This window comes from Tauraco erythrolophus, chromosome 6, assembly GCF_009769465.1.
Source record: "Tauraco erythrolophus isolate bTauEry1 chromosome 6, bTauEry1.pri, whole genome shotgun sequence".
Classification (NCBI taxonomy): Eukaryota; Metazoa; Chordata; class Aves; order Musophagiformes; family Musophagidae; genus Tauraco; species Tauraco erythrolophus.
The window spans coordinates 72,094,529-72,111,178 of NC_141470.1; the positions used below are offsets into that span (position 1 = coordinate 72,094,529).

At 45.7% G+C, this 16,650-nt stretch overlaps 1 protein-coding gene across 1 annotated transcript in view; it reads left to right on the forward strand.

Annotated features, from left to right (window-relative positions):
* MDGA2 (MAM domain containing glycosylphosphatidylinositol anchor 2) overlaps positions 1 to 16,650 on the forward strand; it is a 403,898-nt gene that overhangs the window by 124,306 nt on the left and 262,942 nt on the right. The window lies entirely within an intron of this gene.

Genomic DNA, 16,650 nt, shown 5'->3' on the forward strand with positions numbered 1-16,650 from the left:
GGTGTGTTATTTTTCACTGTGGTTTTATACCATTTGATCAAAACCTTCAATGTCCCTTGAGCAATAGCTTAAAGCTTTTAATTTTTTTGCACCTACGTCCTCCTCTGCGTAGATTGGGTGCTCGTGAGTACGTGTGGTGAGATGTTAAGCCTTTTGGGTCTTGTCTTAATATTAAACAGATGCAAAATCAGCTGTGATTTAAAACTATCAAACGCTTTTGTGACTTAGGAGGACCTAGATAACGAGGAGGATATTAGGTAGCCATATTCGTATTTTTTTGAGGTTGGGAGAAGAATTTATGCAATCATTATCTTTATTACGGACATTTTAAAGCCTATGTGGCTATTTTCATTATCGAGTGCTATCTTTAGCTCTTCCAATTAATTTCAAATTCCAGGAGTCTGTATAATCTGACAGAGTTTGCTGTGCTGAGAAATGTATTAAGGGCAGTTTATGATACACTAATTAGGAGAGCATTTAAAGAGCCAAAAATCTAATAGCTCTGAAGAAATCGGCTTAAGCTTTTTTCCATTTTCAGCTGTTATTTCTCAAGCGTTTTGTTTTCTGAGTTCACAGCAGCAGTATAAGGGCAAGACTGTCAGCTGCTGGAAATCAAAGTACTGCTAGTGAAGTTGCTTAGATGCTGCTGGATTACTCCAGCTGAGGATACGGTCCCCAAAGCTCAACCCTCAAGAATTCATCTGCTGTGACTTTGTGTTTCTTGTGTGAAGTTCTGCCATCTCCTGTGCATTGTAGTCAGTTCTACAACCAGAAGTTTATTGCTTTGCCTGGGGAAATATGCCAGAAGAACTATTAAACTCTTCAAACCAAGGCCTTGTTCACTGGAAAATACACTTTGTGGTAGATGTAAGGAGAGAAACATGATTGGAAACACCTTGAGTGTCATCAGGTTCTGTTTTACCAGGAAATACCAATTGGTACTTGACTCTGTAAATTATTTGCTGGTGATAGTATCTGTGGTTGATATGAAAGTATAAAGGGATGTCTTCTGGATTTTGATGGAAACACCAGTGACCAGGATTGAGATCTGAAAAGGTTGTCTGAATCTTATTTCCCCTGTGGCTATTGCAGTGCTGGAATCCTCGGAGGGGACTTACTCTATCACTGTATCTCTGCCTCAATGTCTGCATGAAAATCCGGTCAGGCAGATGCTACTTACTCATTACTCATCTATTGCAAATGTTTTAAGTTCCAATTCAAAAATGAAAAACATTTTGATGGAATTCTTGAAGGGGGGCGGGGTGGCAAGAAATCAATAATGTGACAAAGCGTAAGGATAATCACCATGTTTTGGATTTAGAAGTCAGTTCAAACCTTCTCTTCTGATGAAAGAAGAAAATTTTATAAAACTTGAGCTTTTTTTTTTTCCCCTTCTGCCATTTTTTTTCTTTTTTTTTTTTTTTTTTTTTTTGCTGCTGTTGAATGGCTTTGCTCTCAGGAAGAGGGATGAGGGGACTCTGTGATCTAACATGACCAAGCCCCAGTGACTGGGTCAGGGAAGCAGTGGGGAAGAGCTGAGCTGTTAGGGGGGTCCACAGGCAGACAGAGAAGGTACAGGAGAATCCCCCTTCTTGCCTTCATCCTCTGCCTTAGCTCCTTGTTGGGAATTGAGCACGTGGAGTGGCTTCTGGCTGTGATTTCTGGAAGGCTGAATCCTGTCTCTGGGTGAGCCTGTCCTCGGAAACCCTCCAGTGACCGAGGTCCTGCATCCCTCTGTTTTCACATGTTCTGCATCTAAACTTGTCGTCAGAGCAACTGCAGAGATTTGGAAACAGAATAAGCAGGACTGCACACTGGCTGAACATGTGTAGCAGATACATTTGTGGTTTTTTTTTCCTTAAGAAACCTACACCTGGAAGGTGTGGATAGATTATTCTGCCTCACTCTTGATGGGATCTGTCGCTCTGCTTGGGCTGCAGCTATCGGACACCCAGTGCTATGAGTAGGCAACATGATGATAGGAACTAAAAGTCTTATTTTTTTCATCTGAATTGGAACGATAACAGGGAGCAGACTACTCACAGGATTTGCAAATTAATTCTGCAGCGAAGGCTGATGTTGGCTTCCTTCTGTTCATAAAAAATACGGTTTTGCTTTGTGCTGCTTAGCAGAGCTCAGCTCTACGAGGAGCTTTTAAACTTTTTGGCTTTGTTATTTAAGTGTGGGAATGGGCAAAGCCAAATGTCAAGAGTTTACAGCGGTGGAAGTGTTTGACTTTGTCTTGGCGTTTCATTAAATAACAAGAAGAGTTAAAATAACACTTTCTAGTAATTTTTATAAGACTTTTTTTTTCCCCTCCCCAAATGCCTTTTGCAAGGGATCTGAATCATTCTTGGGGCGAGGTCTTTGGTGACATTGCCTCCTGGATCAGCACCAGTCAGTAGCTTTTGTGCCCAGAGTATGGTCCAGCCCGGAGCCGCGGTCACGTCTGCGCAGTGCGGGTTAGATGTACGGTGCCTGGCTGGCACCCGCTCCGGGAATTTCGCCTTTGCACTCTGCTGAGATCTCCACTACGGTTTTGCAGTAGAATATAAAGTTGAGGAAAGTAAGAGCTGAGTTGGGTTTGTGTGTTACATAGAACCACAGAACAGTTTGGGTTGGAAGGGACCTCAAAGATCATCCAGTTCCAACCCCCCTGCCATGGGCAGGGACACCCTCCACTACACCAGGTTGCCCAAAGCCTCATCCAACCTGGCCTTGAACACTTGCAGGGATGGGGCAGCCACCACTTCTCTGGGCAACTTGTTCCAGTGCCTCACCACCCTCAGAGGGAAGAATTTCTTCCTTATATCTAATCTAAATCTCCCCTCTTTCAGTTTAAATCCATTGCCCCTTGTCCTGTCACTACACATCCTTGGAAAAAGCCCTTCTCCAGCTTTCCTGTAGGCCCCCTTTAAGTACTGGACGGCTGCTGGAAGTTCTCTCCGGAGCCTTTTCTTCTCCAGGCTGAACAGCCCCAACTCTGGGGACACTTTTCTGCCGGTCCTGACCCCTGGGAAGTCACTTCTGGGTGGCTGTATCAGGGATCAGACGTGGCACCCCTCGAGCGCGTGCTGCTGCGGAACCCGAGGCTTGCTCAGTGCTCTGAAAGCCCTTGCAGCGGTGATTAATTTTGGCCAGGAGAAATTTCTCACTCTAAATGCTTTAACGGGCTTACGCAAATTTTGCACGAAAGGAGCGGCTCTGTAATTAAAGTTAATGGCTAATTGCACTCCGTTAATAAAATTGGAGGTGTCATCAGCTGCTGAAAAGGGACTGGTAAATCGTGTAAACAATAACACACAACCTGATGTTGCCTGAGCGCCGAGGTGGGAGTTTAATAATTTTTGTCGTTAATTTTTATTGATTTGTTGATCGCTCATTGATGCCTGGTCAAATAAATCATGGAAGTGCTGATGGTGAACTTAACTCTGAAGGCAAGTTCCGTATTCAGTGGCGCATCAGTACTGAGCTGTTAGTTGAGCTTCCCAAGGAAATGAGATCTATGGGAAGGTGATTTCTGTTTCTGCTGGTTTGTCTGCCAGTCCAAAGTGCCAATTAATGTCCAAAAAGTTGGGTCAATTTGAAGCACACTTGATGGAGGAGCCTCAAAGACTGCTCAGCTGCTAGTTCTTGTGGAAAAAAGTTGGTTGAGCACAAAGGAGTGTCCTGACAGTACTGCTTCCAGGAGAAAAATGGCAATGTGAGCTTACCTCCTAGTAGACATCAGAGAATCATAAAGGTGAGAGGGCAGGGATTGACTGACAGAGATATGCTATGAACTTCCCAGTTCCTGGAAGTGTTCAAGGCCAGGTTGGATGAGGCTTTGAGCAACCTGGTGTAGTGGAGGGTGTCCCTACCCATGGCAGGGGGGTTGGAACTGGATGATCTTGAAGGCCCTTTCCAACCCAAACCATTCTATGATTCCTTGAGGAACTGGGACTGCACTTCCAATTTCCTTGAGGAACAAGGGACTGGACTGAGTTGCTCGAGTTCCTTGGGGCAAATTTAAACATCTCCTCCTTAATTAGAATCATTGAATGGTTTGGGTTGGAAAGGACTTTAAAGGTCGTTAATTCCTGGTAGATCTTCCAAGCTGGCTGGGTGGTGGGTCTGTGCCGCTCTGTCGTGTGTGGGCAGTTGGCACAGAAAATCATGAACATCAAACATCATTTGAGGACCTCTGTCCCCTCCATTTTAAGTGCTTCTCTGCAGCGCTCTCCTGTGCTGACGCAGCCTGTGATTTACTAAAGAGAAGGAAGACGGGCGCGCTTTTGCTTCTGCTTATCTTGCCTCATGTCATGCCTTGACTAAAATTTGGGAATGCTTTGATTTATTTTATGAGCAGTCAGGGTTTTCCCTGGACTGCTGGGAAAGGCTCCTAAGCCGTCACAGCTTGATGCTCCAGATTTCTTTCACATGAGGAAAAGAAAAGGCTTAGTCCTGGTGGAGCCCCCAGTTCTGTTCCCCGTGCCAGTAGGAAACGGGTGCGTTTAAGGCAAATCAGCTTCTCCATTGCAAAGTGATTGAAAATGGGTGTTATGGACTTTTTCAGTGCCAGATGTGGTTGTTGCTGCATGGTTGAACTGATTAAGTGTATTTGCAGCTGAAGTGGTTGGGGGTGGAGTGCTGTGCTTTGTGGGTCCTGACAAGTTCCCGCACCATCCCTTGACCAAGTGGAGACATCTGGCCGGTTGACTTGGTCTCCCCAGGCTGGTGCTGACTCTCTGTAGAGCCACTGTAGGTAGGTTAAACATGCTTTTCCCCCAGCCTCAGACCTTATGAGGTCTGTCACTTTGAGCCCGTTTTCTGAGGAAGGTCAGAAGACAAAGGCCTTATAAGCTCTTCCTGAAGAAATCGTGCCAATGGCCAGTACAGGGCAGGCATGAAAAAGCACAAGACAATGCCCATCTGCAATTCCTTTCTCACTTCTGCCCCCAATTTTAAATTGTCTTTGGAAATTGTTCTGCCTATGGGGACTGCAGCGCCTGGCTTACCTGCTTAATTCCTCATCTCCTCATGGATGTTTCATACTTTCTCCCACCTGCTCCCATTCTGTATCCCCCATAAGAATTTTAATCATAGAATGGTTAGGGTTGGAAGGGACCTCAAAGATCATCCAGTTCCAACCCCCCTGCCATGGGCAGGGACACCCTCCACTACACCAGGTTGCCCAAAGCCTCATCCAGCCTGGCCTTGAACTCCTCCAGGGATGGGGCAGCCACAACTTCTCTGGGCAACCTGTGCCAGTGCCTCACCACCCTCAGAGTGAAGAATTTCTTCCTTATATCCAATCTAAATCTCCCCTCTTTCAGTTTAAATCTATTTCTCCTTGTCCTATCACTACATTCTGCTCCTGCTGTCAGGTTTTGTTATTTTGCCCTGAGGAAACTCAGTCCTGGTATTCCCCCTCTTCCAGGAAAGCTGGAAGAATAGATTGGTCAAGAATGAGATAATGCTTTTGTTCTATCCAGTTAAAAATCAGTGTTGATGCTTGTAGTATCTTGAGATCAGCCCAGTCCTGGATAGACCCAGCTCCTGCAACTCCGTAGCACAATGGGCATCAATCAGTTTGGAGTGCACAAAGCATATAGGTGGTCCATAAAGTGGAGCAAGGGCTGGTGAGCTTTATGTATGCAGCTCCTCCAGAAATTATGATGATTATAAAAATACCTCGTTTTGCTTAGTGTAATCTTAGACCAGCAAGACAGAGATAACAGCTCTACCCTGTTTATGCTCTCTTTAAAGAATGGAAATGAAAATAACCCAATCGTTAGTGATGTGGTTTAGGATCTAGGGGAGAGTCACAGCCATGGATGTGTTGGTTGGAATTGGCTTTGGAGATTTGGAGCGGGACTGTCGCCAACTCTGGGTCACATCAGCCATGGCATCGTCTACCAAGGCTTCAGCCTCCGAGGGAAGTGTTTCCACAACTGGTCTGGATCCTTTTTCCAGGGGATACACTACTTTTGTGTATGCGAAAAGAGTTTGTACAAAACCATCCTTACCACTGTCTTTTTGCTAAAGGACCAAAAGGTCCTTCAAAAGAAAACAAATCAGATAGAAACGGGCACTTTGTCTGATGACAAGCTCTCAACAAGAAGCACTGTTTTAAAAGACTCAGTGATAGAAAATACTATCTGTGATATTCCTTCCTGGGCTGTTTTGCAGAGCTGGTGGGTTTGGTGGAGGCTGGTGATGGTCAGGCTGCACTGTGAGCTCCTGGACTTGCTGGTGATGGTCGGGCTGTGCTTGAGAGCCCCTGGACCTGCTGGGGAGCTCCTTCTTGGTGGCCACTGGTACTGATAGGTTGTGTGCAATGCTGCTGGTCTCCTTGGGCAATGCTTCTCTCCTGAAAAGCCATGTTCTTCTCTTCTCATAGAGCATCCAGAGGGCTCCGCTCCTCCAGGGAGTGGGGAGATTAGGCTTAGTCACAAGAACCTGACCACCTCTTGCACAAACAAACTGAAGTTTTACGATTTAATTTAGAGAGTTGCTTCAAACAAGTCAGTTTCCATAAATAACTGTTTTTATTTTTTTTTTTCTCATTTTTTTAGGGCTGAGCTAAGAGGTCCCAAGCTGTAAGAACATGCTTGGTTAATCCTGGGCATCCCTGGGCAGGCTGGTGTGGAGCTGTAGGTGGTAGAAGCTGAGCAGAGGAGCTGCTGGGCACTGTTGCTCCCTCCCACCCCAGTATGCCCAGGGCTGGCAGTGCAGGCAGACTGAGCTGGGAAAATTGAAATTAAAATCCTGTAGTACAAAACCTAATAGAAAAAAACCGAATAATTTCCATGGTGCTTCTGCTGAGTTGCTTTTTTTTGGTTTTGTTTGCTGTTTAACTGTGTTACTCCTTTTCCTGCTGAAGCTGAAAGGAATTGCACAAGTTTTGGTAGTGCCTGGAATATGTAAAATCTGGTGTAACGTGTTTCTAGTTTTATATAATGGAACATATTCCAGTCACTCAGCAGTTACTCCTACACCCAGTGTTTCGAAACAGAGACGCGAAAACTTGGTGCGAGACACTGAAGTTCAGGAAACACAATTTTAATTCAAGAAATGATTTTTTTCTTCCTGAAAGGAGGTTTGTTTCCTTGAGAGTCGCTGTTCAGTGGGACAGATTTGTGCTATCTCACAAGAAATGCAAATCGCTGCTTAAAAAGCTGTTTATTCTTGCTTAACACTCTAAAGCAGCATTCTTTTCATTTGCATTCATGTAAGGCTATGTATTTTAAAATTCCTCTTTAATATTAAACTGTGGTTTTTTGTGTGTTTTTTTTTTTTAGTCAACAAACTAAACCGAAACCTTTTCTGAGAGCTGTGCAGCATTTAATGAAACTTTCATTACTGAGCCAAACAACAACAGGCCCCTTTCAGGACAACACGGTCCCTGTTCCTGGCAGTTGTGTGGGCTGTGTAGCACCTACAGCACTTTCTTCTGCTTTGGGACACCCTCATAAACTATTTTTTTTATTGCTTTTGCCCAGAATGATGAGAAAGTTGAACATTGCACCTGGCTTTCAGAAGAGGCAGGGGGGCTCTGCGTGTGTTCCAAGTCTGATTGTGGCTGTGCTCTGAGGCAAGGTTGACTCGTTCTTCTGCATCTGCAAGCCCCTTGGGGCCAAGAGTCCTGTCCACCCCATGTGCCGGCATGGGCAAGGGAAGGAGGAGCTCTGGAAATAGTCCTCGAGCTCTGGAAATAGTCCTCAAGCTCTTTGGGGTAGCACTAGGCTCAGTGTGGAAAAGGCTGCTAGGGAAGTGGTTGAGTCACCATCGCTGGAGGTATTGAAAAGACGTGTAGATGTGGTGCTGAGGGACATGGTTTAGTGGTGGACTTGGCAGTGCTAAGTTAACGGTTGGACTTGATGACCTTAAAGGTCTTTTCCTACCTTCTAGCCAAACCTTCTGGGCTGTCTTTTACCCCACAGCTTGTGGTTCAGGCACCCAGCACCTCTCACACAAGCATGGTCCAGTGTCGTTGAGTCTAAGCCGTGTTTTACACCGTTTGACTGTTTCCATCATTACTCTCATGAGATACCCATGGCCCCTCTGCAGGTGGTGGAGTGCAGATATGGTCCTCCCAGTGAGGTGCCCTGGCTGGGCGGTGTGCATTGCCGAGCATCGCTCTTCCAAGGGTTGACGCTGCCAAGCCGTGCTTCATGATGGGAAACCAGGATGGGCTGGGCTTAGTTAGCTCCAGGGGTGCTGGAGCTTGGAGCTGTTCCACCTAAATTCATCTGACATGATCGTGGATCCTGGAGGTGCGTACAGGTCTGCGGAGCAGGCGGCGATTTTTCATTCACTGCTGGGGAAAGGCATTTTAACGTTCTCACTGGATGCCAGCCCCAACCTCATTCTGCTTGGTTGCACTCCGTTGGTTCGTCAGCAAGTGCCCTACTGTAGATGTGGCATGACATAGACCTTGACGTGGCTTTGAGCAAGTGCCACGTAATAGTGGCACTATCAGATTAATAGATCGAGACATCTCCGCACCTCAGAGCGAATCTCAGTGGATCTTGCTTTGTTCATTCTATGCTTGGCTGCAGAGGGGATGGGAGGTGGAGGCAGCCTATTTCCCCACCAGCTTGTACTGGCTGCAAATGGAGCTTTGGTTGTTACAGTGGGACAGGAGAAACTGCATGAAACATGGGAAGAAGGTCCAGAGTTGGTCTACTCTGAACATCCTTGGTCCTGGACAAGGTCTGGTACCTGCCAAGAGCTTCTGATATGGATCTCGATTCCCTCCTACCTGCATCTGTAATTCAACACAGCCTTGGCTTAGTGTAATTTCGAGTTTCCTAAGTGGGACATGACCTTTGCTATGTTGTGTTGGGACCTGTGGCTAATTTCCATAGCTATATATGTGTGTGTATATATATATACACACAGATTTTTTTTAGGGCTGAATCCGTCTCCTTGGTGCTGTTTGTCATGAACTGTGTTACCAGAGGTTTCTTTCTCATTTCTGAAAGATGCTTTGTCAAAGTGTGCGAACGGGAGTAACGGTGAGGAATTCAGGATTCCTTTTGAAGAGGTGATTTTTAATGTGTTTGATTTTGATGTGTGTCTACCATTTTAGGTGGGGGAAAGTCAACATATTACTGTATGCTCAGAGCAGCCAGAAAAGTAAGACATGTTCACTGCTGGAGCGTAATACTGTTGAAACAGGTCTCGCAACATCGTCTGTTTTGTGATGCCAGGAACAACATCTTCTCTGAAAGGGTTGTCAGCCACTGGAATAAGCTGCCCAGGGAAGTGGTTGAGTCCCCATCCCTGGATGTGTTTAAGAATAGGGTGGATGAGCTACTTGAGGATATGGTTTAATGGGGATTAGGGATGGTTGGACTCGATGATCTCTAAGGTCTTTTCCAACCTAGAAATCTATGAATCTATGAATCTATGAACAACAAAGCGTTGCTTCAATTAAGCCCGTGACTTGTAGGTCATTTCTTTTCTTATTTTAGAAGACTCATTGAAGCTACTGCCTGCAATCTGTAAGTTGCAAACTGTTTGAAGAGCAGTTCAGGGAGGAAGATGTGGTGTAGGAAGATTTCCCTCTACGCTTGTCTCGACAATTCCCCTCAAATCGGTGTGATCCGGGAAAGATACCGTATCTGTTGTGGGCAAAGGATGTATCAACTTGGCGTGTTGTGAACTGACCAAGAAATCGTGACAGTGTCATTCTCTGAGCGTGCTGGAATAAGAAGTTGGGAAGTTTAGAAGTACTAGTTGCAGGGACCACTATTACAAGACAGAAAACATGGAGTATGTGATTTGTGGCACGGGAAAATGGGACTTCCGTGCTAAGCTTTAATTGCCTGTGGCCAGCAGAAGCAAGAGCTACAAGGCAGTGTGTCTCAATGACTTTCTTTTACTCATTGCAAGGACCCAGTTTAAAAACAAACAAAAAACCAAAGTCCTCCTCAGAAATCTTGCCTGGGATGTTTTATCAGTGCTGATACTCCCAGGCAATTCAGTTTTTATTTCCAAGGTCGAGAGAGACTGTTGTCATGAGTATGTCCCATGTGCAGTGCTAGTTGAAGTAGAGATATCCATGTTGTCCTTCTGTTTCTTTTGTGAGAGTAACTTGGCAGCCAAATCTGTAAATGTTTGATCAGAGAGTGTGCAAGCTAGCAGTCCTACAACGTGGAGAAGAGCAGTCCATCTCCTTGAATTAAATTAGCTGGCCTTTTGATGGGTGAAAGGAAGAGCAAGAGGTAAGTCAGGAGATGAATTCCTGCAAGAACGTAGAGGAAATTATTCCTAATTCTTTGCCTTGATGGAGATGCATGATCATGACCCAGCAACAGCAGTTGTGTTGGTGGCCCTTTGCTCCTGCGGAAACGGCAGCTGAGATGATATTGCAGAGAGGTCTTTCTGATGGCTCAGCTGAGGTGGAAAGAGGTAGATTAGTATGAGAAACATGTGGAGCAGGATAAAGGTTTTCTTTGGTGTGTGGTGATCTCTCTGATATTCCAGGACAATTCCCAAAAATCCTTAAAAAAAATAATAAAAAAACGCACTGACATCAGTTAATTCCATGTCTAGAAGAGGGAGCTTGTCTTACACCCATATGTACAGAAATACATATGGTGGTTGGGATGGTACAGAAGTCTTCCAAAGCTGGGCTTTCCCACCGGGTGGACATGGTGGCTGTCCTGGCAAGATGAGCAGAGAAGGGACTGAAAGGTCCACAGGGTTGCTTTGGGTCTTCCCTGGCTCGTTTGGATCTTTTCAGTTCATCTATGGAGAGAGCAGCTTTGCTCGCTGACTTTGCGTTGTACTGGTAAACAAAGAAGGAATAAATCTTCAAGGACAAATAAATGCTGATGGCAGAATCATAGAATGGTTTGGGTTGGAAGGGACCTCAAAGATCATCCAGTTCCAACCCTCCAAGAGTAAGCAGCAAGTTGGTTTCTAGTTAGCTCTACCTATTCAACAAGTTCTCATGTGTTTGGGAACGAGTTCCTTCTCTGGCTTCCATAGAAAACTCACATTAGAAGAGCTTTTTGCAAAGGATGCTCTATATTTGTGGTCCCTCAATTAACCAAAGGCTGAGACAGCACCAGTCAGACTGGAGACCATCTGCTTTGGGGCTGCTGCCAGGCGTGGAGAGCCTCAGTGTTACAGTTCCTCCCAAATGTGATTATCTCTGGCCAGTTATTTGCTGGTGAAAAGTTCCACTTAACACAGAGATTTAGTCGAGACTTTGTTGGAAAACAATGGCGAGAGAATTAAACGGAACAATATCAGAACCCAGGTTCTGTGATGATTTCCTTTAACCTGAGCAATGACAACATTTTCATGATTTGTGGAACGTGCAGAATCAACTTAAAGCGTAATTAAAATGAGATATAGAGGTGAAATAGGAGACTTAAAATGCTTCTACTGGGAAATGTGGAATGTATTTGTCACAAATAAAATGCTTCTCCTCCTTTAAAGCATTTACTCCTGCTTTACCCATCAGTAGTCCCTCCTGCTCTGCTGCAGCACTCGGAATTCGCAGCATCCTAGCATGGCTTCCTTCAGGTTCCTTGGTCCCACGTGCTGTTTGGAGCTGATTTCCCTCCTGCCCCACTCCATGGGGACTCCAGGGACAGGGCAGAAACAGGTGCACGGGGGGTGGTCGCCTTCCCTGGCTGCATTCCTGGTTTTGCCCCACCATCCGTCGTGGGGAGCAGCGCTGGGAACACGTCCGCGTGCTCAGCCTCGGACTCTCCGCTGCACGTGGGCATCGTTTGCTCGTTGTTCCTGTGGTTTTTACACTGATGCTCTGCATCATCAGCCTTCCCATGTAAAACCAATTAGCCAAGAGCGAAGCCTCCAGTGAATTTCATGCAGTTCTGCAGCATAAGGAGGAAATAATCCTTTTTTTTTTTTCTTCGAAAGAGAAGATTTAAAGTAATTGCAGATGTGTTTGCAGCTTTCAGAATTAATTTTTCCCATACTCATATCGGCTCTTAATTCTCCTAATTGCAAATGAAGTGAACTGGAATCTCAGTGGTGTTGCCATGATGAACGCACTGCTCTGTGGCGATGGTTCTCATCAGTGCCGTGTTTAGAGCATTGTGCTACAGGTGATACATGATGTCCTTTTCCAACTAGAGGTTAGGTGACATTCAGAGAACGTTTAGGCAACATTTGGCCAGAGAAGTTGTGGATGCCCCATCCCTGGAAGTGTTCAAGGCCAGGTTGGATGAGGCTTTGGGCAACCTGGTGTAGTGGAGGGTGTCCCTGCCCATGGCAGGGGGGTTGGAACTGGATGATCTTTAAGGTCCCTTCCAAACCTAACCATTCTATGATTCAGTCCACTAATAAATTTATTACTGGACTAGCTTTTTTGTTATTTTGAAAGTGTAGTATTCTTGGGGGAAGTGGAGAATGGGAAATGTTATACAACAAGTTTTTATTTAGTGAATATTCGGGGTATTGATTACATTCTTCATTTCAGGTCCCAGCTGAGACAAATGCCAAGTACCTAACACAGAGGGAGGTTCGAGGTGGCGTGATGCTGACCCGTGCAAGGGGCTTGCCCTAGGAAGGACCATTTGAAATCAGTTGTGGCCGTCCTGGTTCAGTCCATATTGTGCAAAGTGCACCTGAGCAAGCACAGGTGGTCTTGTGGAGATTTTTGAAATTATTACATTTGGTTAAAACTCTCGAATATCTTCTTTAGTATTGCTCTCTTTTAAAATTTTATTTTTTTAAATAGGGTTATGGCTATATGTTACTTTCAGTAGCCTTGATAGTTCAGTGATAGTAAGAGGTCTGCAGTTGGAAAGGTTCCTGTGTATCACTAAATACATCCCACCTACTTTATGCACATGGTAGCATCCGTCGTGTACTCTCCTCCTCCGAACTGACCTTGCCCACCAGACTAGCAAAGACAAGGACGAAGTCAGCTTTCTTTCCTCTTTGATTGGACTGATTTTTGCCGTGTTTTTTCCTATTTCCCGACATCTCTGCAACTCCAACTGCGTTTCCGGAGCTCAGGAAGGCTCCTTGATTGATAGCACTAACATAAGAAGGCACTGAGCTAATTAAATCACGCTGCTGCTTCCCAACACTGCTGTCACAGGATGACCTGATTTCGACACTATAAAGCAGAGTATCTATTGAGTTAGGGGAACCATGAAGCTGTTTTTAGGAACACGTAGTTTTTATTATTTTTTTCCCCCCTTTACAACTCATTGCACTGTTGTTTACTGTTCCTCCTGCATTAAAAACATTAAATGAGCATTAAAAACTTATGACCTATGGCATATAGAATCACAGAATGGTTTGGGTTGGAAGGGACCTTAAAGATCACCTAGTTCCAACCCCTCTGCCATGGGCAGGGACACCCTCCACTACACCAGGTTGCCCAAAGCCTCATCCAACCTGGCCTTGAACACTGCCAGGGATGGGGCAGCCACAGCTTCTCTGGGCAACCTGTGCCAGTGCCTCACCACCCTCAGAGGGAAGAATTTCTTCCTTCTATCTAACCCAAATCTGCCCTCTTTCAGTTTAAAGCCATTGCCCCTTGTCCTATCACTACACACCCTTGTAAAAAGTCCCTCTCCAGCTTTCCTGTAGGCCCCCGTTAGGTACTGGAAAGCTGCAGTTGTTGTGGCTTTTCCTTCCCCTTTAAGTACTGGAAAGTTTTGTTGTTACGGCTTTTCCTTCTGACCTGACACTTGGCTTTTCCGTGCGCGCCTTGCCGGGAACAGCACGGTGATGGATTCTTTCATGCAATATTTAACATGTATAATCACAAGACAAATTCTTCTAAAATGCCACAAACAAAATAAATGCCGAGTATATATTACTTTAATGTCTCGTCTGGTGTTAAATCCTTGGAGGCATATTTCAGAAGTAGCCGTAATGAATATTCCTGCAGTAGAGAGGGAGGTGATGTTTCATAATTATGCAATGACTTCTGAAGGCTTTGAAATTTAAAGAATTAAGAATATTTTGATTTTCCTTTGTTTGTTTGATCTCCTCATAAAGGAGTGTATTATTTTGCCATTCTAATACACAGGAGAGTATTTTTTCTTTTCTGTATTGCCTTTCCAAACCTAATGGATATGGAGCAGTGGCATAGACACTAAAATGAAGGACACTTCAAATGTAATTTCAAGTTATATGAATATAATATGAAGGAAAATGTAATATTAATGTAATATGGATTTAAAAGGCAGCAGGATGTTGGCATAATGTTGCTGACTCTTCTAATTTTGTCAGAAGTCTCATGATCTCTGCTGAACCTTGTTTTACCTTTCTGCTCCGTGGCTCTGCTTTAGCATTTCGGTGTTTTATCATTTGCGTTGTGGGAGATCATCAACACCCCAGTTGTGGCCCAGAGCCCTGTTGTACGGTGGCTGAACAAGGAGGATGCTCCATGTTCCAGGGCATTGAGGAGGGGGAGCAGCTCTCCTTGGACAGGGAAAGCTTCAGTATACCGAGCATTAGTGTTGCCGTTCTACTTAGGGGGGGGAAAAAAAAAATAAAAAATTTAGCAGATTCTTTTAAGGTCAGAGTGTGACCCATGGGACTGACTCCTAGACAAGGACGTCTTTGTCGTTGCAGGAGGGACAGTGAGCTCCATGGGAAGGGCCACCTGGACTGATAGTATAAAGGGTTGGATGGGTTCGATTTGTTTCTTCTCCGCGGTAAATAGCATCTTTAGCCTTGCAAAGCGCCAACTGTGTAATCCTGCGGGGAGGGTGCTGGGGCTGCAAAGCAGTTCTGAGCAGTAGGAAAGCAAAGCCCCTGTGTGAGGGGGAGGCAGGTGGATAGACGTGTCTGACTAAGGTGACCATAAGCTGAGCATTGCGTATATGTTCAGTCTTTGTGTCATACTTGGAAATAGCTGATGCTAGGGAGCAATTTCTGGTGGCCTCATAAAACTGCCAAGAGCAGGGATGCATCGGTCTTTAACCTGTATTCATCTTTGATAAATAGGGACTGCCCACAGAAGAGTGGAGAGGGTGAGTCGATGGGTCTTTGGAGCTCAGCGCATGGTGGCTGGAGGATCTGCTGGAGCTCGCTGCTGTTGTCATAGCTGGAGCTGCTGGGCCACCCCTGCCTGATGGGGGACTGTGACCCTGGGGGGGCTTTTTGCTCTTGTGCCCACTTGGTTAGTCATGAGCAGTCCCCTCCACCCTAAGCTTTGCTGATCTGATGGCCTTCCAGACTTGTGTCGCCTTGTACCGTTAGACTTACGAGGACACCAGGAATGCAGGAAACACCCATTCCCTGCAGGAGCACTTCTGCCTGTGCCAGTAGTCTGCAGAGAGGCCCTCCAAGAGGAGATCTCTTAAACACTTGCTGAACAGGTTAACACAGGCCAAGCCTATTAAAAATGATCTAGATATAGTAGACCGAGGTGGACCAGGGCAATGCAAGGTAGCTGGGAATATTAGGCTTAGTCATTACTGCCTGAAATAATTATTCTCTTCCTGTTTGTTTAGTTGACCTGATGCTGTCCTGTTCAGGGTCCTTTGCTTGAGTCTCATTTTCTTCAGCCTCTGTCAGAGGTCGGAAACTTGAATTATTAGCAGGTTTGTATCAAGCCTATGCATGGCGCAGCGCTCGACAGCACAACGCGCTGTCGGGTGGGACCTCTGCGTGGGTCAGCCCAGCAGTGGTGTGCTGGTGTTGGGGTGGGGGGGTTCCACAGGGGTGCCGGAGCCGTGCACCCTGGGAATCTCACGTGTGCTCGACGTGGGTCTCAGCTGAGCAATTTTGAGTTGAGCAAAGGAGAAGTGGTGTGGGAGGGAGGCGATGCGCAGCGCGGAGCCCTGGAAACGGAGCTGCAGCCTTGGGGAGGGGGTACAGCTGTGGCAAGGGACGAGGGGAGAACACACGGATGTTTTCCCAGCAGAACAAGGCTCTTACCCGTGGGAAGAGGGGCTGGGAGCTCTACAGCTTCGAGTCCTGTTGGGCTCAGCTCCAATTGTTCTGCTTTCTGGTTGTGATTTAAGGCTTCAGTGAGGACTTTTACATTGAGGGTGGTGAGGTACTGGACCAGGTTGCCCAGAGAAGTTGTGGATGCCCCATCCCTGGAAGTGTTCAAGGCCAGGTTGGATGAGGCTTTGGGCAACCTGGTGTAGTGGAGGGTGTCCCTGCCCATGGCAGGGGGTTTGGAACTGGATGATCTTCAAGGTCCCTTCCAACCCAAACCATTCTGTGATTCTATGACTTCGAGGCATATCTACTTTTACCAACCAGGTGCAGAGAATAGTTGAGCGGAGAGGGTGAAATAACGGGTCTTTAAACTCACCAGAATGACATTTTATCTCTTCTGCTGTTTAGTTTATGTTACTTCATTTGTCAGTAGGACTGTAAATCAACTTTCTTATCTTATCGATCCGCTCGCTGAAAATTTTAATAGCTGTGAATTTTGTGGTTCAGAAATAAAAGAAAATTGCAGAGCCAAGAACATGCTTTGCAGACTTGCTGGAGCAGAGCTGGAATTTGTACGTGTGGTATTAACAACAACGTTGCAGTTTTCCTACAGGTACAACGTGTAGAACAGCGTTAACTCCTGTAGTTCAGGTTGCATATACATGAGAATTAAAGTAAGAGTTCTGCTTGAATGTAACCTCTAGTCCAAATCCTGATCCCTCTGACAGCAACAGGATTTTGGGATTGACTATGGAAAGACGCAGC